At 39.2% G+C, this 26,576-nt stretch overlaps 1 long non-coding RNA gene across 1 annotated transcript; it reads right to left on the bottom strand.

Moving 5' to 3' along the window:
- Window positions 1–12,791: 12,791 nt before the first annotated feature.
- LOC121093096 lies at window positions 12,792–18,471 on the bottom strand. Its single transcript, XR_005829483.1, has 2 exons — window positions 18,050–18,471; window positions 12,792–15,532 (listed from the first exon to the last, which is right to left on the bottom strand). It is a non-coding gene; the product is annotated as an uncharacterized LOC121093096 (long non-coding RNA).
- Window positions 18,472–26,576: the final 8,105 nt, after the last annotated feature.

Genomic DNA, 26,576 nt, shown 5'->3' with positions numbered 1-26,576 from the left:
TCCAACAGGTCCATGTCCTTCTTGTGCTGGGTGCTCCAGAGCTGGATGCAGCACTGCAGGTGGGGTCTCACCAGAGCTGAGTAGAGGGGCAGAATCATCTCCCTCAACCTGCTGGCCATGCTGCTTTTGACATGGCCAAGGATTCATTTGGCTTTCTGGGCTGCAAGTGCAAATTGTTGGGCCATGTTGAGCTTCTCATACATCAGCACCCCCAGGTCCTTCTCCTCAGAGCAGCAATTTAAAAACTGAAAGCTGTTATGTGTGTGCATTTATATGTACATATATTTATATGTGCAATATGGTTCACCTTGATCTAGGTAACTATATACACTATGGTCATTTTCTGGCACTAGCTGTAGATGCTGAAGTGATTTTGGGTTAAATTCTTTGCTGAATCTTGTTATTGCTATTGTAACACTAACTTTAAACCATGTGGAAGCTTTTAAGATCAATAAAAAATTCCAGCTTCTCTCTTCAGGGCAGTATATCATGTTTACATCTGCATCATTGCAGTCATTGCTGTAATTCTAGTACTACATTTTCAAGTGTTACTGGAAAAAACATCTGATTTTATGACGTTTAATGTCAGAGCATTAACGGAAAGACTCATATAATACAAATATATTTGCATGCAAAGACAGCTAGCGCAGCAAGGTAAAGCTGTGGACTGAGAGCAGAAAGAGCTGCTATATTTATTACAATGCCCAATAAATCATTTACAGCTAGACCCAATTACCTGATTATTTCCAGTGTCTGCTCTTCAATTAACAGAGTGAATATGCACCTTTAAAGAAAAAAAGATGTAATTTCTCTTGATGCATTAGATTTTTGTTTCAGCCTAGAGATGAGACAGTATGTGCAGGTTTTATTCTTAGTCATCACACCAGAGTCCATTGCTGAGAGCCCAGCTAACTCTGGGGTCTTTCACCTTGCTTTACTGGAGGGGTGGGATTAGCTGTACTCTGCAACCAGCGACATTTTGTAACACATTTAACATAGGATTAAAACTTTAAAGCTTTCAAGCATGAGCTGGAAGAGTCTGTGGGAGCAGACCGCATAATGCTCCTTCTGGAGCTGCACTGCAAGTGTAGCAAGAAAATTTCTGGTAGTGTGACAATGAACTGTCTCTGTAAAGGAGGTTTGGTCACTCGATCCAATACACTGGGTCAATACAAGAAAAATAATCTGATTCAACTCCTTTTATTGGGTGTTCTGATCTCTTCTTTTCATTGCTAGTGAACTGCCTACATGCGTGAATGCTCAAAAAAGCAAACCTGGCACTAATATTGTTCTGGTTATGAATTATGAGCATAGGCACCCAGATGAGCTCTTTTATTTCATGTGCAGTATGTTTATGTATAAATTATGGAGGGAAAGTAAAAAAGATTCATGTTCATAAAGCTTGGGGCAGTCAGTCAGGCAACACAGGCAGTACTGGGGGATGTAGCTGCCCAGTGTGAGGTCCTGTTTCAGAGCACTGAAGACTTGATGAGGGGTGTGCTGGGATGCTGGTCTCAGGGGCTCGCCTCCTGATGCTGACAGAAAAACTGCTCAGCACTGGGAGGCATGCTGTAAGGGAACCCTCTGGCCCAGGTGTCTTGGGTTGTGATCACAGAGAATGCTGAGGAAGCTTCGTGAAGCAATGAATCATGAGGAGGCTTGGATGGAGAAAATTGATACAGATCAGTTGTTAATCTCTATGGCGACCTGCAGATGGAAATTGCTATGCAATTGCTATGAATAGCTGTGTGAGCTATAAAAGCTTTGTGCCTTGCAATCAAAGCAAGATTTCTTCTGGAGAATGTCTAGGTAACGTATTGCTCAAGCACTGAGTCCATTCATTTTCTAAAGTGGTGCAATGAAAAAGATAGGTGGACTATTGTGGAACCACTGAGTCAGGATTTGACTTGAGAAATTTGAATTGAGAAACCCCAGGGAGTGTATGTTCCTGACAGGAATTTGCAAAATCAATGAGGACTATTTTGCATTTATTTGAACAGATATATTATTCAGGCATTTTTTTTTTGTTATTCCTTTCATGCACATAGGATGCATATGCTTCAACAGGTTCCATTTTTTACTAAACAAAGGTAATGTGCATCAACTTTCAACTAGTTTTAAACTATTTAGTGTGCTTAATTTATCTTAATTTTTATTTGATGTGAAATTAATGATAAAAATGAAAAAAGAAGCAGGAGTGAGGTAAAAGTTAAATAATCAGTTTTATAGATCTTTTTGTGCCTGGAGCAGTACAGAAATGGATATACAAAATACAAGATGTGAATTTCAAAAGTTGCTGTCTAACAGCAGTACTGGGTCCAGGCTTTAAATCAACTTGACTGTACAACAGTTCATCAGACAATTGATGCCAATCAATGTTAGCTGTGCTTTAATAGTCAAGATTATAACTGATCAAATTTTAAATTTTGATTTTTTTTTTATTGATGAAAAGAAAAGGCACTGTTCACCTTGAAAAATCAGCAAATAAATGACCTTTTACTAACTAGAGGGATGGTTTAAATTTCCTAGCATTGAAATAATCCTGGTTTATGAGAACTAGTAATGACTGATCTAATTTAGTACAAAAAGTGCCTATTGGAATTTTTGCCTTTCTGTTGCTGTTTTTACATGCATAAACGTTCCAAGATTTAATACTTGGAAGACCCTGTATGTGAAACCTGAGTACAGACCATAAGTATAGTTAATTTCATATCAAGGAAAACCTGCAAATATATTAATCCTCAGAAAAATAAGATTAACAGAAGACTTTATGTTAACAAACCGCATTTCAGAGTGTTGCCTGGAGCTATTGCATCGAAACATCATTGTTATTCAGTAGCACAGTGTGGGTGGAGAGCTATGAGCTGAAACGACCTGTTGATTATTGATTATGCATTTTACTCAAACATAAATATCTGCTTTTTCCAGAGTGGTGTAATTACACACTATGTGTTATGATGAACCTTTTCCTATAGAGTTACATTTCCGTGGGCCTCTGTTCAGTGCTCTGGTGCTGTCACCACGTTGCCAGGACAGCAGTGAGATCTTTGTCTCGGAGGTTGTTTCCTGCTTCAATGAGACGATACCGAACTGGCCTGAAAGCTGTAAATAATATCCACCAGAAAGTGCCCTCTGAAGCCCCAGCTTTCCATTAGCCCCTGCCCTCCATCTGATAGCTCTCTTTTGCTACTTCAATAAAAAGAGATAAAACTTGAGGTTTTAGCAGCATAGCAAAGAGTAAAGCTTGGCCAAATGTGTAATGTTTGGAAGCGTGACAGGGAGCCTTCACTGCTCAGGGAGGGTTAGGGCTGATGTTGTTTTGACCTGACATAAATATAGCAGATGGCTGTGTAGCTGAGGCTGAATAAGATCTTCTGAAGTTACTGTAGGTCTTCTGATAAAGATTTGCTCTCTTATTCCTGAGGCCATGAGTCTGCTGAGGATCTGACAGGAAAAGCTCAGAGCTGTAGTGATTTGGGCCACACTCTTCTCACTAGGAAGGAAAGCCCAGAAGGTCATTCGTGTTTTAAATGGCTGTAGTAAGATTTTAACACTCTGAGTAAGTGTGATTGTGATTGTGGCACAGTGATGACAGGGCAGTAAAAGGAGTAAGCTGTGTCTTTGTCATTACCGTTTAGATGGATAACAAAATACAACAGTGTGACTGAATTTTTCTTTAAAAAAAATAGCTTTCTGTGGAATCATCTTCATCCACCTTTCTCTAAAGAATTTGTTTTTTCAGTTTTTATTAGTAAAAAGCAAAGATTTTAAATGGAACAGTAAGAAATAAACTTCACTGTAATTTTCACAAACCAGTCTTCTGCAGTTTTCTAACTTTTCTGCTAAATATTTCTCCCTCATATTCCACCCCTTCCCATTTTAGGCTGGATCAATAAAGAGTTCTTGTACACTGAGTTTGTCAATAGAGTGTTTGGATGTTGGGACCATAAAGCAGAAATCAAATGGTCTTTTTAAATCCCAGGCTTGTTTATTTTCAGCATGCAATAAGGAAATTGAATGTATTTACTGCTGATGTGAGTAGGGAAAGGGTAGCAACAAGTGGGAAGGATGATTATCAAACCAAGAATTTATCAACAAGGAAAGACTAAACACATTCAGTAAAAGCCAGGGGATCTGCAGAAATAGCTGCACAGGCCAATATGAAAAAACTAAGTAATTAACTAATAAGTGTCAAGGGCCATGCTACCTTTGAAAGAGTTTTGATATGGGAATTTCTCACTCAAATAATTTGCTAGTATTTGCATCTAGATCTGCTTTCTCAGTTACTAAATAAATTGTTTTGTTGTTTTGTACTCCTGCTATGGCTACAGGGGTAGTATTCATAAAAGGGCATAAACTCAATTTTTTGTCTTTCTTGGGTTTCTCAAGCAGAATTGCTTGAGTAACTCAGATGTCAAGCTACCCTGCACTTGTGCAGATCTGTCTGATTGCCTGCTCTCAGCGTGGCAGTCAGTTTTCTGACTTCCACCCCGTATTCATCATATGTCCCCCTCCAGGACCCTGTAGTTGACACCTGGCCCACTGAATCCTGTATCCTGGGCAGTGGGATGTTGTAAGCACTGTGGCCCTTAGCCGTCTTACGGACTCACGTGCTGAGGCATGCACACCATTCAGTCCCAAGTGCTGGTGCCTGTCCATCACATCACCCTGTGCCATCCTATACATCAGGATGCCAATGCCAGAAGTGCTCTGTAGATATATCCATAACATGAAGGTGATAATGAGCGAAGCATAAAAAGTGCTGGCAACCTGAAAAGCCAGCTGTCCTGGGGCTCGGTAAACCCTTCACTAAGAGAGCCTGCTTTAATAGGTGTCTTGGAGCTATTGACTAGGAGCATAATATTGTGTGATCTCATAAAATTGTGATCCATAACTCCCAAGTGATTATGGAAGAGCCAGTGTCTGTAAAATAGTTTCATCTCAATTCGTTGGCAATATCAACAGAAATAGTAAAAGAAGGAAAAAAGCTTGCTAGGTATGTTTCATTTTTTAGTGTTTACTGTTCTGATTAATGATTAGTAACACAGACGTTTTGGCAGAATATGTGTAAAAAGCATCCCGACAATAGGAGACTTCAGGAATTATCTGCCAGACTAATTGCTAGAGATTTGTAATTTATGATGTCTTTATCTCATTTTCGATAAAATGGTAGTAAATATAACATAGAAAAAAATCTTGCAAGGGCAGGAATCTAGATTAATTTATGTAAAGAGAAGCTCATTGGCTTGAAAGTTCTTTCCAGCTCTGATTTCTATGCACTGAGGAGAGTGACAGATAACACTTCAAGAAAACTGCATTTTTATTGTCTTTAGCGATTAAATGCTTCTTTTTGTTCAAAGTAATGCTTATATTCAGTGGATATGCTTAGCTCTATAGTAGCAAAACATCTATAAGCAATATAAAATGTATAACTACTCTGACTCCTGTGCTGAATGAAAAACGAGGGTAAAATCTTTAAGTCCTGGATATTTATCTTGTAAAACAAATCGTAAGTCTGAGCCAACATGCGTAATATGTTAATCATTCTGGCTCTGGCAGAACTTAGTGCATTTGTCTGATATATCCTGTTCAATAACTTTAATCAATCCCTTTCACTGTTGATCAGAAAAGGAATACAATGATTTAGAAAACGAACTTGCCTTTTTTTTTTTTTTTTTGACAAATGACTGTGGAATTCTCCTGATATTTAGGATATGTCTATACTGAGAGATGGGCAGCCATATATTGCTAAGGCTTCACATATGTACTAAGTCATGTGCTTTGCCTATCCAAATGGCTTTTCTCTGAGAGATCCCAAACCCCGAGTACCTGCATGCACCTCATACCTCTCAAAAATTGTGTGATGCTTATCTTTCAGAACTTACGCCTTTGAAAGTAGACTTGTATGAGTTTCTTCCTGATGCATTTTGGGGCAGCCTGACTGTCCTCATGTAATTTTGCCAGCCCAAAATACTGACAGCTGTTATAAGCAGCATCATGAGAAGGTTATGTGGTAGACAAGAAGGGATTGAGACAAAAAGGTCTGCTAGAGGTAGTAAAGCTGAGGGTCAACACTGATTCAGATTTGGAGACACTCGACTCATGACAGAATGGAAGAGATGTGTCGCATTCTGCTTGCAACTCTTAAGTTAAGAAAAATGGTCCAATGTGATCCAGTTGTAGAATTCTTCAGCCACAGCATGAGCAATACTGGCTCCAGAGTGCCTTCACAAGTTAGCTAGCGTGCATGGACCAGTGCCAGAAGCTTGTTCCCACCTTTTTCTAACCAGGGACTAATTCCCACATAGAAATAGCTTGCTTTTTCATGCCCATATCCCAGGTGTGGTAGAGATCAGGAAAGCTATTGATAAGTGATCATGATTTGAATAGGAATTATAAATTCAGCTTACTCAGACTTATGCTGAGCCACTCTGCAGAGAAGAAATGAGAAAAATACTGGACTTTGCTAGGGAGAACTTTGCGGCTTTACCACTGTTGAAACTGCAGACTGCCACTGACAATTCTGCCTCTCATAATACAGGTCCTGGAGGAGAGATCAGTACAGATAGCACAGCATTTTGATGACCTTTTACTTCAGCAAACGTTGCTCAACCAAAAGGTCCAAGTAACTCATAACTAATTAATCATCACATTCAGAAGAACTTATTTATTAGGCTTTAATCCATTAACACAATGTTTATGTGGAAAATAAAAGACTATTAGGAAGCAAAACATTTTACATCTTAATCTCATGGGAATTGTGTTGCTGTATAATGTTAGTAAGAATTGCTAAGGCAATAAGCAAAACAGATGCTTACTGTTTGGGTAAAGCTAATTTTTTCCCTTCCTGCCTTTCATTGACACACGAGTGAGTGGGCTCCTGAGGTTAGAGAAGTAGGAGCGAGGGGGAAGCAACTGGATGTACAAGCCTCTGATATGGTGTCTGCCTGTAAGCAAGGCTGGTTATTCTACTCTAGACCTCTCTGTCTGCTTTTCCATTGAAACAGATCTGAAATTGGCTTTTAAATTCATACTTAGATATGAAAGTATAGATTTGCCAGCCTAACTTTACAAAAGCTTTTAGGTTTTACTTACAAAATATATGTCAAGATTTTCAATGGCAGGAGCCTACACATAATTTATTTTTTAAAAATAAACACGTTCAGATTAAGTCTTTGGTCCAATAGGTGGAGCCAAATATCTTGACTTGTAGCCAGATCAGTGTTTTCAAATAAATTTGCCAGATTCAACCAGATGGTTCTGGAATTAGCCCTCCCACTACCACAATCTAAGGCAAAACACCTGCCATTTGTGAAAAAAATCAGCAGCGCTATGCCCAAGTTGGCTAGGAACCTGGAACATTAGATTTGAATGTGCTAATTTTTTCAATTTTTGTAGTGTAACAGTGACTAGATTGCGTGGGGCAGTAGGGACATGAATGGTACTGTAATTCTGGTAATGCACTAGCATTAATACCACTTCCTCATGGCAAAAAGGAGGTCTTGGGTCTGTTTCCAGTATACTTCACGGCATAAACAATACTGAGGTTTTTCCTTTGGCTGGAACAGATGTTTTCTTTTTTAACTCCAGATTCTGAGTCATCAAGGATCTGCCTTGAATTAGACAAACTCAGACCAGGGCAGTTCTGTATAACTTAACACATGGTGTTGTGTTCCTGGTAATTTTTCTGCTCTCTAATTAGCTGTGATCAGTGGCTCCAATCCCACATTTGGTTGTCTACGTATCACAACTGAATGCAAGTCAGTTTCTGCAGTGGAACGGTGAGAGGGAACTGGAGTACCACAGTCAGCTGTCCCCCTTTGTGGTACTCTGCAGTGCCCAAGTTTTGCAGAGGTTAAAGCTGTGTTTATATGCCAGAACCAGTTCCATGGCAATACTATTGCTTATCTTCTGGGCTGAAATGCGGTAAATAGTTTGGATCAGATACAGCAGGACTGCAAAATCTGTACGCTGACAATATATGTACACCTAATTGTATACCGTTATGTGCCTAAGATTAGAATTCAGGGCTTTCTTGTTCCAGACAATTAGGGCACATAAAATGAAAAACAAAACGGTTGCAAAATATTAACCAAGTTTTAATTGAACCTTAATAGTTTTTGTTCCTATGTTCCAATGTTTCATACTTTGGTTAATATTTAACAGCATGTTTGACTTCCTGAGAGTGGAGGTTCCATCCTTCATTCTTTATATCTGTTCCATGTTGCCTCCTTCTGTCAAAACACTTGGAAATGTTTTTATAACGGTGAGGAGAGATGACTACATATCAGAGTATGGTGCAAACTACTTAACCATGTGGAGCTGGTGCTCAGTCCTGGTTTTTCTGAGCCAGTCACTGGCTATGGTTTGTTTCTTTGGCAGTTATGGCTGAGGGGAATCCTAGTATGATATAAATGAACTCTAACCAGCTGAAAGTAGGTTTTGCATTAAGCCCTATGTTTCCAAGCGTTTGTGTTTCTCTTGGTTGTCATTATAGCATTCAGTTTCACTGGGAAGCCGATGAGTAATTTGGCAGAGCCAGCAGGAATTTATTCTCCTCTGTGATCTAGCAACTTGATACAAGTTTGAGTTGAATATCCCACCGACTCCAGTGGGTTTGCATTGAGAGTTGTATGGAATTTGAGTGTCATTGCTGATATTCATCTCTCATTTTACTGGTACCCTGTTGACTTTTCCCAGTCCAATCAACAAAACTTGCATTGATTCATCATTTATTGTATCTTGTAAAATTTCATCAGATAATATGTTCTGGTCAAGGATCAAATCAGATCTTGAAAAAGCAGAATGACAAGAATATCCTTTCCAACCATGTGTTAAGGTCATAAATTGTATTAGAAAACAAGGAAAATATGTTTTCCATGAATAGCACAAAGGAACATCAGCTTTAAGTTTTTTTTGAAATTCCACAAACAGTTACACACTAAATACTGTGCAAAACCATGCTCAGCTTTTTGAACCCCAATAGATGGAGAAGCTGCCAGCTTACTGAAGAGAGGTAACATCTGTATAGCACTTTCAGAAAGCAACCACAGTTTGACGCAGTGGTCTCCAGTGGCTCAGGCCTTAACCATGGCCTTTCTCTGTCCAAAGCTCTTCCTGAAAGAGGAATTTCTCCTGCGCTAGCAGTCCTCCTAATCTTCAAAGTGAGCAGAGGTTAGTTATGGGGTAAAAGCACAGTATGTAATAAGTATCCCTTTCTCAAAGGGCCTTATCTTGTACAAAAAAATGCTTTGGAATTCTCCAGAATAATTAAAACAAAAACCTAACAAGCTATACAATAGAGTTAGTTTTGTATTAGATCTAAGAGTTGGCTGAAGTATTTTCTAAGGAACACTCTTAGAGCTCCACAGAACCATATAAAAACTCTTCTCTCCACCCCAGGGCACTGCAGTAATCTGGGTTCTACAAAGCCAAATTTGAATTGATCTGGGTCAAAGTTGAACCAGGACCTAGAGGAATGACACGTGCATCTAGTGTCTAGCTCATTGCAATCCACACAACTCAAGATGGTTGTGTGGATCGCAATGAGCTACTTAGAAGAGCATGGCTCCCAGCGTCTGTCTTTCTAAGGCATTGCAGGAAGGATAAACAGAAATGAACACTTTCGTCACCCCCTGGTAATGTAACCCAAACTATTCTCTGATACTATGATGCTATGCTTAAAATTGATAGCAGTGAATACCAAGTATGGGATGAGAATGGAGTCAGATTTCCTGGTGGTTTGAGCAATATAGGGTCAGCTGAGATTAACGCCAACTGAGACTCTTTCCAATGGGGTACAAGCCAGCTCCCCTCAAAGTCAGTCTGTTGCTAGCCATGAGAACTGCACTGGCCCAGAACAGACGGTCCTGGATCTGCAGTGATCCCATTGCAGTTGATGATAAAACTGTGACTGACATCAAGGCAGCTGTGGTCATACTGCTAACTTAATAGGCATCTGACAAGGAACATAATCTTTCTGCATTCTCAGCTCTTTCGTGTTATACAAACTGTGATTTCTTTAAACACACAGAAGAAAAGAAGCTAGCTGAAGGAAGTTGTTACAAATAAGAGAATTGATGTTAAGTTTAAAAGAACTGGCATTAAAGGTCTTTGCCTTCAAACATCTTTTTTTAAAGTATGGTTCTTCGAGGACAGATGACCTCCCTCAGTAATCCCTGTACTGAACAAGTCAACACATTCACAGTGCTTGGATTCCTGACTGTGTTCATCTTGCACTGACATGAAGAGTGAGGACAAAGGGCGTCTAAGCTCTTGCTAAGTTAAACTGTACTTTCATTTGTATAAATGTAAGCAGTATATGCCAGCGGACAGTCCATGATGAATTCCAAAGCTCTTTAACATTTCTTCTTTCCGCCATGTGGTAGGTTACCTTAGGGGCTGCACGTTGGCAGAGACATTTGACTCAAGGCATAATAAATTGCTTATGCAGCAGGCAAGTTCATAAACATATGTTGTAAGGCAAATTGCAAAACAGCCCTACCAGGAACCTCTACACAGGAACAAAACATCAGCAAAGCCAGAAAGTTGAGGAAAATACATGCAAAAAATGAAGAACCCTGAAAAAATGTCCCTTATCATTTCTAAAAGACTAAATAAAACTCCAGCTACCTTTATTAATTGTGTCAAAGTGTGACTGGATCTTGTGCTACAAACAGCAATGTCAAGAAAAAAACATCAACCGCAGATAAAACCAACTTTGATGCTTCCTTTTTGTAGGAAGACAGAGATAGTCCATGATCTGTTACCTAGAAGTTGAAGCTTGATAAATTCCAACTGGAAGTAACAAACAGGTCTGTAACGTGAGGAAAACATTGATGGCTATAGCAGATTTTATATTCTTAGCAATTATCAAATCAATATGGATCTACTTTTCTTTAAAATTATTATATTCAGAGAAACAAAACTCACTCGCATCTGTGATACGAATCTTTACTGAGACCCTACAGTGCCGCTTTTGGCTTTGTAATGTATAAATACCTAAGTGAATTGTGATGGCAGATTTTTCAGGTCACTACATGGAGAATGTAAATGCAAATCCTTGCTTTACATAGTTCCCTGTGCAAGGGCTAGGCTTAGCTTTCATCAAGATATGCAGGCATTAATACTATTTTCTAGTACTTTGACTAAAGGAATTGCATACAGCTTTTCTGAGAAGCTGTTACTGCATGAGAAGCAAAACCAAGGAAAACCCTAGCATCTGGTTTATTGTGTTTATCCAGTCACTACTTGTTTATTGTTTCAAGGTAACAAGTTTTCTTCATATCCCATTTTTCACAGGAAGCAGGAAAATGTCATTTTCTCAGCTATATGCAGGCTACCTCACTTTGATTTTTTAGCCCACCTGTAATGCACACCTCACAAAGCTCCACAGTCTGCCGATGGCAATTTAAGAAGATCCAGCCACCAAAGGTACTTCACTTGATGAAAACTGACAAAAGAAATTAGACAAATAAGGACACCTAGATAAAGTTTAATGCAGTGAAGCCAGCAAGTAGGATTTTCTAAGCATTGGCCTAAAAAATTGTGGGAAAAATTATACTGGAATATCTGACAATTCCCTTCAATTGCAAAAAAACAGGTCTGGCAACAGTGTCCTTATTGTACTGTTTGTGAACCACACACTCTCCATACTAAGTGACAAAACCATCAACAACAAGCTATAAAGGTGTTAATTACAGTGGTGGAGCGCTGAGGGCTCAGAGAACTGAAAAAGCACTTCACTGTGCAGCATTAGGTTTCAAAGGGAAAAAGAGAGCAGGCATTGTGGCCAGAAATGTCTTTAAATGTGCCTAATTAGGATCTGCAACTTAATTAAGCTGTTATGCATTATAATTTTTGGTCCAATTGGTTTGATTTGTTCTGAGGACAGATGCTGCTGGCAGACTAAGACACATTATTAGCTCTTTACAGCAGACTTTCAGTGGTGTTGATACCTGTAGTCAGAAGCTGTGAATTCTTGCAGCTTAGCAGGTATACTCTGCAAGGAAAACTACTGGACCAGCAAAACAGATTTTCTTTTTATTTATTTTTTCCTTCTTTTTTTTTTTTTAACATTAAGATAATTTGAAAAAATAATTTCTCGAAGCTTTTCTTGGTTTACAGTCTTCTAATAAATGAAATGCCTGGTGGAAATTTAATTTCTGCTGTTGAGTAAGTTCTATTTGGCATTTAGAAGAGCAATTGGGCAGCAGAACTGGCTTCAAACTGCTTTAACATCACCTGCCTCCCTAAGCCAGTAATGTTCAGGTTTATTCTCCCTGGGCAGAAGGCTCAGGTCTACTTTGCAGTGTTCTTTCCTGACAGTTTCTGAAGGACTTTCTAGCAAACCAAAGAGTTGAATAAATTCGTACTTAATATTGTAACTGCTCCCTAGCTGGACTGTGCCTGGTAAATCCATGAAAAGTCTGTGTGAGCCAAAAATCATATCTTATGAGAAGTTCCTGGGGAAACTGGATAATAGCATCGTAGCATTTCTGAGGCTGATGCAGTTTCTCCATAGATCTGTGAATGGAGAGTATTCTCTTCTTCATTTCCCAGCATTGAGTCCTTATGGTTGCTGCTATGGTAGAAGGAACTGTACCTTCTCTTTTTGCATAAAGAGGTTGAAAGATGCTAGAGGGAGCAAAGTTGTTGAGGACCTATGGGAGCTTGGTCAACGTAATATGCTGCTTTCTCCTTTCAGTCCTTTCTAGCTAAATGAAGGACTGATAAAAGAACTATCTGTGATCACCAGCTGGGCAGCAGCACTGAGAGGACAATGTAGACCATTCTTTTTTTTTTCCTCTTTTTTTTTTTTTTTTTTTTTTTTAAATTTTAAACCTTAATGACAATCTAGAAGTAACATTCTGGTTCCTTGTCTGCTTGTCCTTGTAGGTAGTGCAGGCTGGAGGGACTGTTGGTAAATGTGGTCGTTCTGGCACTCACCTGTAGAAGCTTTTGTCATTGATTTCTCAGACAAACACACACGTAGATGCAAGCCAGCTGGTTTTTGTCATGCTCAGGGAACTTTGAAGTTGGTCCTGTCAGAACAGTTGCTGACTAGTGACTGTAGCCTAGAGCTTCCCCGTCTGTCCTCTCCTCCCAGCTCCAACGTGGGTTTTACAGGCACAACTTGTAATAGATTGGGGATGTTGTTACGAACTACAGAATGCTCTTACAACAGATACATATCATTTGAAGCAATGCTGCATTTGCTTTGCTACACATTTGAGGGTTTTAATTTTTAAAAGGAAAACTTTTGGAATTAATAATAGTAATAACAATAGTATTCAGCTGGAAGATGCTAACTCTGACTTAACTATGATCGCAGTCTGACTTAGCCAGACATATTCAACAACTGTAGCAACTGTAGCATCAGGTTACTAAATAACAACTTTCAAAGTCAGTTTCTGGCTAAATATAATTTATTGCCATATAGCTGTGCTTACTTCTCTTTTCCCCCTTCCTCAAGTTAGTTCACAAAAAACTTAAAAATCATTATAAATTATTTAAAATAAAGGTGGAGACAGAGTTGTGACTGCCTTTGAAAAATCAGTCAAAACACTCTTGCAAACTCTAAGATGTTTATGACTGGAGAAAATCCTTCCATGGATCTCAAATCAACATGGATAATACATGAGATTTCATTACTGGTGTGGTCACAGCAGGAACTAGAGATGGATTCATGTGACAACTTTCTTCCAGCTGTTGTGGGGTGAGAAAGCAACCCTCAAGCAACTGCAGAAGTTAATAATAATAAATGGTACAAAGTTCAGGTTGGGAACCCTAATTCCTATTCTGATTGCCTGACATTACCTTTCACTGCTGTGGAAAACAATATGATAACGTTCTTCTGTATCTGCTTTTGCATTTATTGGTAATAAGAAATGGGAATCAACCAAAGCTTCTTAACTGCCTTCAAAATCCTGTTATGATGGAATGATCTTCCTGGAATATTACTTTGGAGAAAAACAATCCAAGCTCTGACAAGGAAGAGCATAGTTACTGCTCTGGGGCATATTGCTGTTAAACTAGAAACATGAGTGAAGAAAAGCAAAGATCTATTTGGCAGTGTGGGAGGGTGATTACCAGTTTATTGACCAATAAAATCAAAGGCTTAGGTGAATATCTTCCTGAGTGATGCTGATTTCAAAAGCACTTTCTATTTAAGTTTTTGCAGCACTTCACAAACATTAATGAATTTATAGTCTTACTAGGCTCTGCATTTTGCTTATATAAAAAGGTATCACAAAGCAGCAGACTGCATACACTCTTACTTAAAGCTTCCAGACCTACAGTAGCCTTTCCTGGAGGTAGCCCTTATAGCGCAACATCTATATCCTCCATATGACAAAGAGGGAAAATGTGGCACGAAGCGTCAAGTCCTAGTATTGTTTTAATCAAGGATAGACATACTCTTTCTTTTCAGCAAATCAATTAGCTTAGGTTGGAAATCTAATGCTAATGGTTAAGGAGGCAAGAGGGTTCCCACCCCTAGAAAATGACTTGCAATGGTACTTGTTGATTTTACCCTACATTTTATGAAACAAAGGGAAAAGGTAGCTCAGTGCAGCAATTTTTGAATTTTTTTTCCTGAGAAACTATCCCCAGAGAGTCTGGCTCTTCCGACAGAGGTCTGTTCCCTGGCATTTAATTGCAGACCATTCCTCTTGCTATCTTTGTCTGAGCTCTGCAGCAGTTGGAAGGGGAGGACAGAACAAATTTCTTTAGGAGAAGGAATTAAAAATCATAGAAGTGTATATTTTTACAGAAATCAGAAACATAAAAATGGCCAGACAGCCACAGGACAGTCAATGGAATTACATGTTAACTGAATTTAAAATGGAAACATAAAAATAAATGCTTGTTGCGCAACATGTGATTAACTCTGGGAACTCACTGCCACAAATATTTATTGGAGCTCACTGCAAAGTACAGTTCTATAAATAAAAAACCCATGCTGCATTAATAAGAGAAATATGCTATATATGATAACATAAACTGTAGAATTCTTGCCAGAAGAACATAAAATAATGACAAGTAAGGAAATGTCTGCCCATCCAAGCTCTTGTTAGTTTTAAAAGACAGAAGCATTTTTATGCCTCTTCAAGCTGCCCACCGGGACGTATCTAAGATCCTCTCCCGTGAAGCAAGCTGTTGAAGGTTGGTGAGCTTATAGTTACTGGAGGAGGCACAACAAAGACGGTCCTGGTCCTCTGGCAGCTGGTACTGCCAGTTCAGACACGCGTGCAGGTCTTGTGGCTTCCTTCTCACTGAAGCAGCTCTCCCTGCTAAGGAACCAGGCTGGAACAGTGTATGACATGAACGTGCCTCAACAGCCTGTGCTGTCTGGGGCTTTTCCTTGTTGCTCAAAGTATGCCTTAGCACAAATGTATCAAACGCCAGTGGGAATGATTCTTCAGGGAGCAGAGGAGAATGCAGGGAAGGCACACGCTAGAAAATGGATGTCATCTTCCCCTTTTCAGTGTGTTAGGTAGATATGTTCCTAAATAGAGATTTGTTGTCTTTGCTACTTGAAGGACGAGAAAAAAGCAAAACCCAAGTAAGGTAAAACCGCAACAACAATAAAAAGCATGCAAATTCTCAGTGGTGAAACCCTGAGTCAGAGAGTGAAAATTACAGCTTTTAACATTTCCCATTTCCATACATAGCTTGGAGTTTGTGCTTTCAAAATATGACATACTCTGGTGACCTGAATAATATGACTAGCTAAAACAAAGTCCTTGCTCTTACAACTGGAAGATTTCTGTGGCATTTTACAGGCAGCGATAGTTGTGTGTGGCCTTTTGGAAAGGAGGATACAAAGCCAGAGCCAGGTCACACATTAGCACTGCACTCAGACAGCTTATTCATCAAATATTTGGCTGGACCATAAACCCCTCTTCATTACATACGCAGAAGAATACTGAGAAGTGATGAGAAGGCTGAGTTCAGGTCTCTCACCTTTAGTCACCATCTTACCTGGCCATCTTTCAGCACGAAAAACTAACACAAACATCCTCTTCTTTGCTAGAGGCCACAGGAACTTTACTTTTAATGAAAATACAAGATGGACCCATATTGAATCAACAGCTTGAAGAGGAGTTAAAGTATTTTCTCCTTCTAGGGGTTAGGCTCTGCTTATTCTACCCTGGCTGTTTAGAGAGTGCATTGAGAACTCTAGGTGAAGATCACATGGAAAGCAAACTGCTGATTTTAAAATCATTAGGTATCTTGGAAGTTGAAAGGCCTAACCATGCATGAAAAGAATCCAGTAATGTTTGATATCACAGGATTTCCCAGGTGGGCAAAATCGTCATGAAATCATCCCAGAAATCTATGGCATCTTCATAACTGACCCTTCGCCTTAGTTTGCTTTCCGTCTGCTGCTTTCCAGCTACTAAAGCTAAGGTGAAGTCAAACCTCATCTGCCCTGATCTTTCACTTTGTGTTTGTGTTAGCTCCACCATGAAGGATGTGAAAAGGAAAGAGAGTATGTATCTTGGGAGTCTATAATTATAAATACTATTTAACATTCACAAGACTATGTGTGGGAAAGAATATCTGCTCTTTAAACATATGATGTTGAAATAATGGCATCAAGCTGTTTGAGCTGGCTTAACATGCCTGTGATCTTTCTGGATATCATCGCTGCTTTTGTACTGCAAGTATCATACACACAGAGGCAGATGTCTGTGCTTTGACTTGATTGCAGAGAGTATCAGCGGGAGAAAGGCGCTGCCAAGACACGCGATAAAACTACACTACGCAATTTCTCACACATCAACACTATTGTCAATTAAGACAACTTGCAAACCTGGATGGGAACTGGTTGGGCTTTTTTTTGGCTGTACTCTTTATAAAGGGAAAAAAAAAAGCACATGGGAATTTCTGTTTTCCTAAAAGAACAGAGTCTGACTGCCGATATACAACTTTCAAACTGAGAATAGTAGTGGTGGAGCAGGAGAGTCTGTCAACTGCTGGGAATTTTTTCTTTTACTCTTCTTGAAGTAGTAATATTTCTCATATCGCCCAATTCTGAGGCATGCTGCTATCTTCCCAGACCCAGATTGATTGGTATGTGTTGTTAAATCTAAGTACATGCTGCTTGAATACTGGCCAGGTTCACTTCCCAGAGACTGATTTTTCAATCTTGATCAAATTATGACTCAGTGAACTTTCAAGCTGTAGCAAATCTGTTTCCTAGCTAAGGACAACAGAAGGACAGCTTGTGTTCAGCTGATCTTATTTGTACCCCATGCAATGCTAACAACCTTCAGGGTGATATTTGCTCTGGATATGGGCTGTGGAGTATAATAGGACAGTCTTTCTCATTTTATTCTTTAGTGCCAAGAGAGCAACAGCCTGGGGTGCTTGTGATCTGCTTGCTCCCCTTTACTCATTGACTGATGAACATATGCTTGCCCAATTAGTACCACATGTAGGAAAGAGAAATGGAACAAACAAGGCAGACAATGTAATTTCCTTCATTCAGGAAGCAAAACAAAATGGAACTGCATCCACAGCATCGGCGCGGAGAAGCACTGGAAGGAGTAGTAGGAAGTGTTAGTTGAGCAATGTTATGCTTTGCAGAGAGCTTTATTAAATGGGGGAAAAAAAAATATTATTAGTGAAAACTTCCAAAGAAAGGATTTAAACCAGAATACAGCAGGCTTGAAAAAGGCAAAATTTTAAAGGTTTAAAAACACAGCATAAATTTCTAAACCTAATTGAAGACCTAACAGGGCACATATTTCTGAACACTGTAGAATAAAATTGCACTGTATAATCAGAGAAGAAGAAAGCCACGAGCACTATTCCTCAGGAACAACTAGAGAATGCTAGCACTGCAGCCTAACTGGAGTAGTTCAGGGAAGATCAAAGCCTGGACTGAGAGGGAGGATATTTGCACAAAAGGCTGCTCTGAGATACTCTGTGCACAGGGACACCGATGAATATTTGCAACTCCCCTTATATTTTATATTGGTCTAATAGCTTCATATTTATGTTAACCGATTATTTCATTGCAGTTCGTTTTCCTGCTTACCCCTCCTTCCTCTTTCCTTCTGCTTTTCCTGTGAAAGCCCGATAGTTTGTGAAGAAGCAGCAGCAGCTATTTAGATATGGAAGATAATTCCTGCAAAAACTTCAATATTCTTTGCAGTTAAAGAATCTTTCAGATGTCAGCTTGTGAGTATTCTGTCTTCCGGTGTGGTATTTGCCCCTGGACAGATAAAAGAAAATAATAAATTTAACTGACTCATGCAAAGACACCCTGCTCACCCTTTGAACTCTTCCTCAAGGATTTCTGGCTTGTGCCTGAAGTGTCTTAGAGTTGTAGGACAGCAACTTGTATGCAAAATCCCAAATGAGTACAAAAAGTACAAATTAGTACAAATGAGTACTAATATCCTTTTCTTCCAACTTGTCATCCATTTTTTTGTCTCTAATATAAATGAACCTGAGATAATACTGTGCATAGGATACACAGTTTAAACAGTAAATGCTGGTTGTGAAACAGTTGCCAAATACAGGTAATACCAATACCAATATTTTCACAGATGAAAGCAAAAAGCATGAAGGGAAAGGTGGTTTAAATGCAGGCAGCTGGATGAAAATTTCCAGTCCCATATCTACAGTTAAAATTCACATCATTGCTGATTTTTCTCTGTTTGCTTTTTATTTTATGCAAATAAATGGTGACTTGTTTTTTATTTGGCACTGTAATGAACATAAAACCAGGAGAGACCTAAATTCAAGAAAAATGAAAGTTTGCAAAATATTTGAAATACAAGAAAATGATGAATAAATGTCAAAGGCAAAAGAGCCAAACAGCTTCCTCCATGGAGCCGATGCCTGGTTCAAACCCTGCTGAAGTCTTAGAGTGTGAAAATACTCACGATTTCTTTAATTTTTATTTTTAATTTATTGCTGCTTTGTATCCACTGGGATGAGAAACAGAAATATAAAAACTGAGGGACACCAGAAGAAATAAAAAAAATGTTTATCTCAGGATTGTCAGTCATAGATGGCTCACGGCAATGTCTGAATACTTCTGTAAACTGAGACCTTTAGTGCTTGCTTTGCTAAGACCACATCCTCAAAGGGAAACTTCAGAAATTAAAATCAATTTAACACTTTTTCTTAATAATGCTACAAGGAAACATGAATTCCAAATTACGGAACAATTTAAATTATTTCTATACTGTCCACTGGGCTGCTTAAAAAAAATGCTTTCCCCTTAAAATTGTTTCTTAATTTCCCTCTTTCTATCCTTCCTGCAGTAGGTACTGCTGCAAAACCATCAATCTGAATACCTGGCTAACGGTCTCACTCACTGACAAGTGAACTGATGGATGTTTCAAGCTAATATATTCTAATTTCAATCTAATATATTCTATAATTGTGATCAGGAAAAAACCCCAAATCAATCAAACTAAACCAAGAAAATTATTTATGGCTAGAATAAGTAGGTATTTATGTCTACATTGTCTCCAGAATTCTTTGTCTCTAACTTGTTTCATTAACCTGTATTTAACTTTCATCTGTTGATACATTTTTACTGAGTTAGAACCAAAGGAAAAAAGTACCTTTTAAGAACATATTGAAATTATTTTTAGTCTCTTTTCATAATAGACCAAAGCAGCTATAAAAGTTTTATATGCTTTTTTATGTTTATACTAACTTTTTTTGTTCTTAGAATTAATGCATTCTGCAGCATTCTGCCTCACCCAGGGCACACAAGGTGCTGGTTTTCTACTGTCGTATTTCAGCTAGGAGGATTACAGCTCAGCACTGCCTAGGAAACACCCTGAGGTGTTTAGCAGATGCAAACATGGCCTGAAGAAGACTTAGGAAATGTCTTTTTTTCACGTCAGTACTGTACCTTCTCATTTGGTTTCACCTGGGACAGGTCGCGGTGAAATCAAAGCCATACACGGTTTCTTACAGTGTCCGGGAATGACTTTCTCCCGTGAGGGTGCTTTGTTCCCTGGCAGGATGGAGCTGCAGGTGCACCACAGCCTACCCTCACCTGCCCCCTGGGACACGAGCCTTCCTGTCACTCAAGCTGCAAATCCTATGGTGCATTTTAACAGATAACTAAAATTCTAGTAATTTATAATAAGCAAACTATGGATCCAAGTACTCCAATTTCAGTTTGCGGTCTTCCTTCAACCTGCTTATGTTCAAATCCAGATTTTGGGCACAAACCTCTATTTTTTTGGATAAACAGATGCTGAACCACTGGGCTGAGTAAATCTACAATTTCCAGGCCATTCGGTGGTTCCTGTCAGGATTTACAGTTCAGAGCCCTGTCTAGTTTCCACACAGCAAAGCACAGAGAGCAAATTTTGTGATGCTCACATTTAATTTGCTTTTTCTAAAATATTATTTTCTGCTTAAAACTTTGAAAAACCCATCTACTACATCATTTGCTTTGTTAAGAAAAATTGGAAAACAAATACGATTTTTTGGTCTGTGTTCTGTTAGAAAGTATTCTCAATGGGAATGGAACAGCTTGTGCTAAAATACCCAATTTTAGCAGAATCTCTCCAAGAGGCCATTTGACATTGTTTCTTCCTTTTCTGCAAATGATATGGTAGAAACTAAAAGCTTGATAAAATTTACATAGATGTATTGTATTCTGTTCTTGTACAACAAGTAAATATGTGAGACACCATGACAAGAAGTTTTATTATATCTAATCAAGTGCAGAGCAGCATGTATTGAAGCACAAATTGTATTAAAGAGCAGGGAGGTTACTGATCTGTCATAACACTTATGTGCATGCATTTACCTACCAGACTGCTCACTTAACAACAATGAGTAAATGCTTACTGAGGAAACCTTCTCCTGAGCCCAGTATACTTATTTCTGATAAATCTTTATGCACTACATCTCACTGATCCTGCACTTTTTTTCATGTTAGTAAAGAAACATATTTACTAAGCACAGGACACCTGAGCTATTAGTGAATGGCAGTGTAGTGGCATTGTAATGGGGCTTTGTTTTGGACTAACTGGTTCTGTCTCTGTGGACCTCATTGGCTTTGGGTTGAGGATTTATTGTCAGGGCGGACCCCTAGTTTTTAAGAGGCTTCCTGTGAAGAGGAAACAAAGAGTTAAAAAGTAAGGTGGAGGCAGCAGTTACTGAGATATGTAGAGAAATGCTACAAACCTGAGGAGGTTCTGGGGTACCTCCCATGTGGCCAAGGATCATCCCAGATCGGGGAGCAGCGCAGGTGGTGCAGCGCGTTGTAGGCTGGAGTCCCCATCTGGCAGGGGCAGCAGATAAGTGTGGGTGTTGTGTCATAATACACGAGCAAGAGGGACGTAGGGGGTGCGGAAGAATGAGTTTGACATCCTGTTTTCCATCCTGGCCAAAGGGAGCTTCAAAAAGGCATGTTTGTACCTAATCAGCCTTTCCATATTCTCCATCAGCTTGTTCAAAACCAGGTGATGCTTATAAAAATGCGCAGTGGCATTAACGACTGCTCGTAATCATCTGGCTCTCTGATTCCTAGGCTGGCCGCAGAGGGGACTCCTGCAGATGTCTGCTTTGGCTTCTGCTGAGTGTTACCATCATCTCGGGAACCTGACTGCAGAAAGCTGTGACTGTCAGCCTGCTTTCCTGCTTTTATAGGGTGCAGAAATAGCTGTTGTGCCTGAGGTTTCGTTTTCTCTATATTAACCCTTACGTTTGTAAAGCACTCTTTCTCAACTGTTTTATAGGACAGAGAATGTAATGAGAGTTGAGTAGATGTGTTGAAATACAGCCTACACTACACTGCACATATGAAAACTTACATTGTTTTGTTTTCTTTTGTTCTGTTCCCTTGAAAGAAAACAGTCATTTTCACTGAAAGTACATGAAGAGATTTTTATACAGAAAGAGGTAATATTTAATGTGTTCTTTTTTTTAGAAAGTGAAGAAAAATTCTTGAAGCATTTTTAGGAAATTGCTCTATTTTCATCTGTCATGTGGTCTCAAACCATGGAAAGGTCTTACAGTAAAATGCTTTTTTTCTTTTCAGTGTGGTCTACTAGAAAAAAAAGACAGTATTAGAAGAGTAGAAAGCTGTAAATTAAATACATCATTGGCAAAATTTATGCAGAGAGAATTTATAAATTTATAACTTTTTAATGTATAGCAGTTACGATGTTTATAAGTGATGGAAATATAAAGTAGATGGTGTTCAATTGAATATGTTTACAGCGTGGCTCAAATATTTAATATTTGGATACTTATAGCACCTCTCTGAGGTCAGGAAATGCTGTTGTGTTCTGCTTACAAATGGGAACAAAGAAATTAAAAGCTGCTTGCTGAAGGTCAGAGAAGGAGTCTTTTAAAGCAAGAAATTATGTCTCTAATTACAGATTAAGGCTCACATTGTAACCAGTTCTCTGTGAGCCTTCCTTTACTGGATTTTTTCAGTGTGGTAATAATTGTCTGTTTAAAAGGATTTTGAACCATACCCGAGTAGAACAAATTATCTGAAAATTATACTCGTTATTTAGTAATTAACAGCTGTAAAAATCCGGTCGTTGACCCCATCCCTAAAGGTTAGATATAGCAGTGAGTAATCTTTCAGAAGTTCTCTGTGGTATTTTCATACCCATGTGTATGAACTGAAAACGATCTCACCTTTTTCAGTAATAAGGCACATAGTAGCGTAGGCAGAGATAATAGGGACTGTAAAGATTTCATAATATTACCCAATTTAATAATCTCCTAAAACTAAAAAAAAAAAAAAAAAAGCAGAGGAGAAATGGGGAGAAAAGTACATCTGACTCATTTCTCAGTCATTACTTAGCCACTTCTAAATCAGGGCGGTATTTGTCAAGTGCCACTAGAGCTCCTTTTCCTTCATCTTTTCTGGTGCTGGCTGCTATTGCATACAGAAAGTATTTCATGGTTTTCCTCCTTTCTTTCACTCATATGCTGGCAACTGATGCCACAAAAGACTCCTGGATCCTGCTCAATTCTTCTTTATTTTCCAACATCTGACTTGCATGTTGCTTTCTTCTTTCTTTTTTATCCTTTTTTTCATTTCACTGATGTTTCCATGTGGCAGTAAAGTCCAGAAGAGCTAACAGAAGAAGGCTCCTTCCATTGAGCAAACATAATGTGGATATAAGCCACATTAGAATAATAGAATCATAGAATGGTTTGGGTTGCAAGGGACCTGAGAGATCATCTAGTCCAACCCCCTGCCACGGGCAGGGGCGCCATCCACCAAGGCAGGTTGCTCAAAGCCCCATCCAACCTGACCTTGAACACTTCCAGGGATGGGGCATCTACAGCTTCTCCCAGACCTTTAAATATTCTAGATTATATATCTACCCTTAACATGAATAATTCACAACGTTGTATTTCAGCAATATAACCCCATGCATGTAACCCAGCTGCCCCTGCTTTAACGTTATCTGGACAGCACGGCTGGGTTATCTCACAGCCACCCCATTTGATGAAGAAATTATGTCTGTATTCTGTCTGGAACATGTATAATTGTAGCAACTGACTTGGTTGGTGCCATAGGTGGACAGAAGTAAACATCTCCCAGCAATATGGGAGAAATACTTACTTTCCTGAGGAAAGCAGCATTAGAAAATAGGTTCTGCTGAGTAAATATTTAAATATGAATTAATTAGTCATTTCACTGAAAACTTGGTTCCTCCTCAAACTAAGTCAGAAGTTCTTGTCTTTTAATTGCTTTCTGCATCTCCAGCTCGATGTCCCACATGCTTTAGCTGGAAACCTAGCAGAGTTACATCCATGGCCAATGGCCTAAGCAGAGACTCCAGCCACTTTGGTAAGCTGCTCTGGCCAGTTTGTGTCAAAGATGGGATGTGAACCAGCTGTCACAGACTTTGGGCCAAAAAAAGATGAGGGGGGAGGCAAAAGCAGGTAAAAAAAAAGTTGAAATGAAACTCAGATGAGGATAATTGGTTGCATTAATGCAGATCTACTGTCCTAGAACAGATCAGCTGATAGGCAGCTTCACTATCATGCCTTAAGCTGTCACTAATCCTGGAAGAATCCTAAATGTTTGGAGCTAAATGGTTAGTATTTATTAGGCTTTAAAGATCTGTTACGATTGCCATCCAACAAGAGCTAGTAGGAAGTGTGGGGCTGAATAAATTCTCTGCTGATATATCTGTGGTTTGTGAGTAAGATTCTCCTGCAGATGGTTTCATTATACAAAGAGTTTAAAATGAGTTAAAACACTTAAATAACTTCCTAACTGACTGACACATTTTTCTATTCTTGTGCTGTGACCTAAAGCATCCCAGCCCTACAGTGATGTGAACTTTGAGCAGCTCACCCAAAACTTGGCCCCTCCTGAACAAAATAAGTCTCATGTAGCTACCTAATGATAGCCAAGAAGGGGGCATGGAGGAATGCATGCTATTTACAGGCGTATGGTCACACATAAAATTTTTTTAAATTCATGATACTTGTGATAAACACAGTGTAAAAGACAGTTCCACTGGATAAAATAGAAACTGACTGTTTGTGAGAATTAGCAGTACAGTATCAGTAGAGAGAGCAGGTAGATGGAAGAACAGGGACCAAGACAGAGCCAAGGGCACCGCTCAGCTCCCCACACTGCCTTAGCACGATTGCTTTGCAGGGACCTCTAGGGACAAAAGAGCAGATCAGTCTGTGATGAGAGCATTGACTGGGAGAGTGATGGCAGGTTTGGGATGGAAACTTCACCCAGCTGAGGTTGCCATTTCTCACTAGCCTCCCTGAGCCTCCCTGGTCCGAAAGGCAGTGTTTTATTTGTGGAAGTGGATGAAGATTTATAGTCTGAGTGGGCACTTTAGACAAATGTTTCTTCTTCTATTAGCAGCCACCATGAACTGATATAGCATGCAAGAAAGTGGTAACTGATGAGTCTCGGGACAGAGATTGTTCATCTGACTGAGAACAGACTTGATAATTTTTATTTCTTGGTCTGAAACTGCCCAGAGTTCTGAATGGATTGGATTCCCAAAGGTCATGGGGCTGTTTTCCTCCTAGGACTTTTGGCTAGAGTTAGGAGCAAGGCAGAATAGCCAAGTTATAAATGCAGTCTTTGGCCCAGAGTTTGTGACAGCTGCCATGTCATTCTTAGACTTTCATTTCTTTTCTGAGCAGGAGGAAAGAAAGCCTCTGCTTGCTTTGGAGAATCATGAAAGATCCATGGTGTCTTTGAAGATCTGCATAGAGAGAATTGTGGTGATGCCGAGTGGCTCACACTTAATTTGTGACCGAACACTCGAGCATGTTCTTGGTGAGAGGCTGCATATGGAGAGGCAAATCACAGCTGCAATATTTCATCTGGCTTTCTTTTATAAGTCACAGTGTGTAAAATTCTTGATAAATTATGGTGTAAGAAATCAAAGAACTTGGTAGTTACAAGATAGTTCACCGAATTTATTCAGCAACGTTCACCATGTAAAAAGTTTCATCACATTCATAGCTGAGCTATTCTCTGAATACCTCCATATGTGACAGGTTGTGTTTATCTGAATAAATTACTTTGGCTAAAAAAGACCCAACCAAATAGAATGTCAGATATATATATAGATATATATGTATATATATACAGAGAGAGAGAGAGAGAGAGAGAGAGAGAGAGAGAGAGAGAGAGAGAGAGAGATCTAAAAGCCCTTTATAAGATCAGTTCCAGGTCTTTTGGGCTAGATGTCTATTGCAAATGTAGATAGACAGACACCAGGAAGAAATTATAGGTAGCAATTGCAGAACCTCATGAACAAGCAAGGACAGATTGAGTAGTTCTAATTTTATTTATTAATTTATATCAATATATATTTTCTATATTAATATATTTCAATACTCTAATTGAGTAGGTTTTGGGGGAACTTTTGGAGAAAGGAGCCAGCTCACAGGGAAGATTCAGTTTTCCACCAGTACCATTGAACTGAAGAAGCATGAATGAATCCCAGGGATGTAGGGGACAGAAAGCCATGCAAAAAAGGACCAGAAAGATCCATCAGGATATGCTGGGATAAGCTTGAAGGGAGCGGTTTTTCAAGACCAAATAGCTTCAGTCTGTCCTTTTGTTAATATCCTGAGTAGTTTCATTCTTCTGCATTTACTGTCACCATCGTCTTCAAAAACCAGTTTTGACATCAGCAGTGGGGAAATTCACTATCCAGTGTGTGAATAACTCCAAAGCAAATAACCACAGAGGTCTCACTCTGAGCTACTTGTGCAACTTTTAAGGTAACACTTTCCCTCTTTGACAGCCAACGTGGAGGGTTATGGACCCTCACTATCAGTACGGTTCTTTGCCCAGTACTGGGATCAGATAAAGCGACCGATGGCCTGATATCCTTCTCTCTCACTTCCAGCTGTCTAGAGGAGGTCACAGGGCCAGCCTTGAGCCACTGCCAATAAGGCCATAAAGCTCTTTGAGGATCATCCTCCTTTGTGATTTCTGATACAGCCTGAGTTAGTCTTTGTAAAAGCAGGATGAAAGCAACCTTTTAAAATAGGATTCTGGTAAGTTCCTTTTCCAGGTCCAAATGAAAACAAGAAAATTCAGTTTTGCTTTGAGAAAA

Source organism: Falco naumanni, chromosome 8 (genome assembly GCF_017639655.2).
Source record: "Falco naumanni isolate bFalNau1 chromosome 8, bFalNau1.pat, whole genome shotgun sequence".
NCBI lineage: Eukaryota > Metazoa > Chordata > Aves > Falconiformes > Falconidae > Falco > Falco naumanni.
This window is presented reverse-complemented; position numbering and strand designations above follow the sequence as displayed.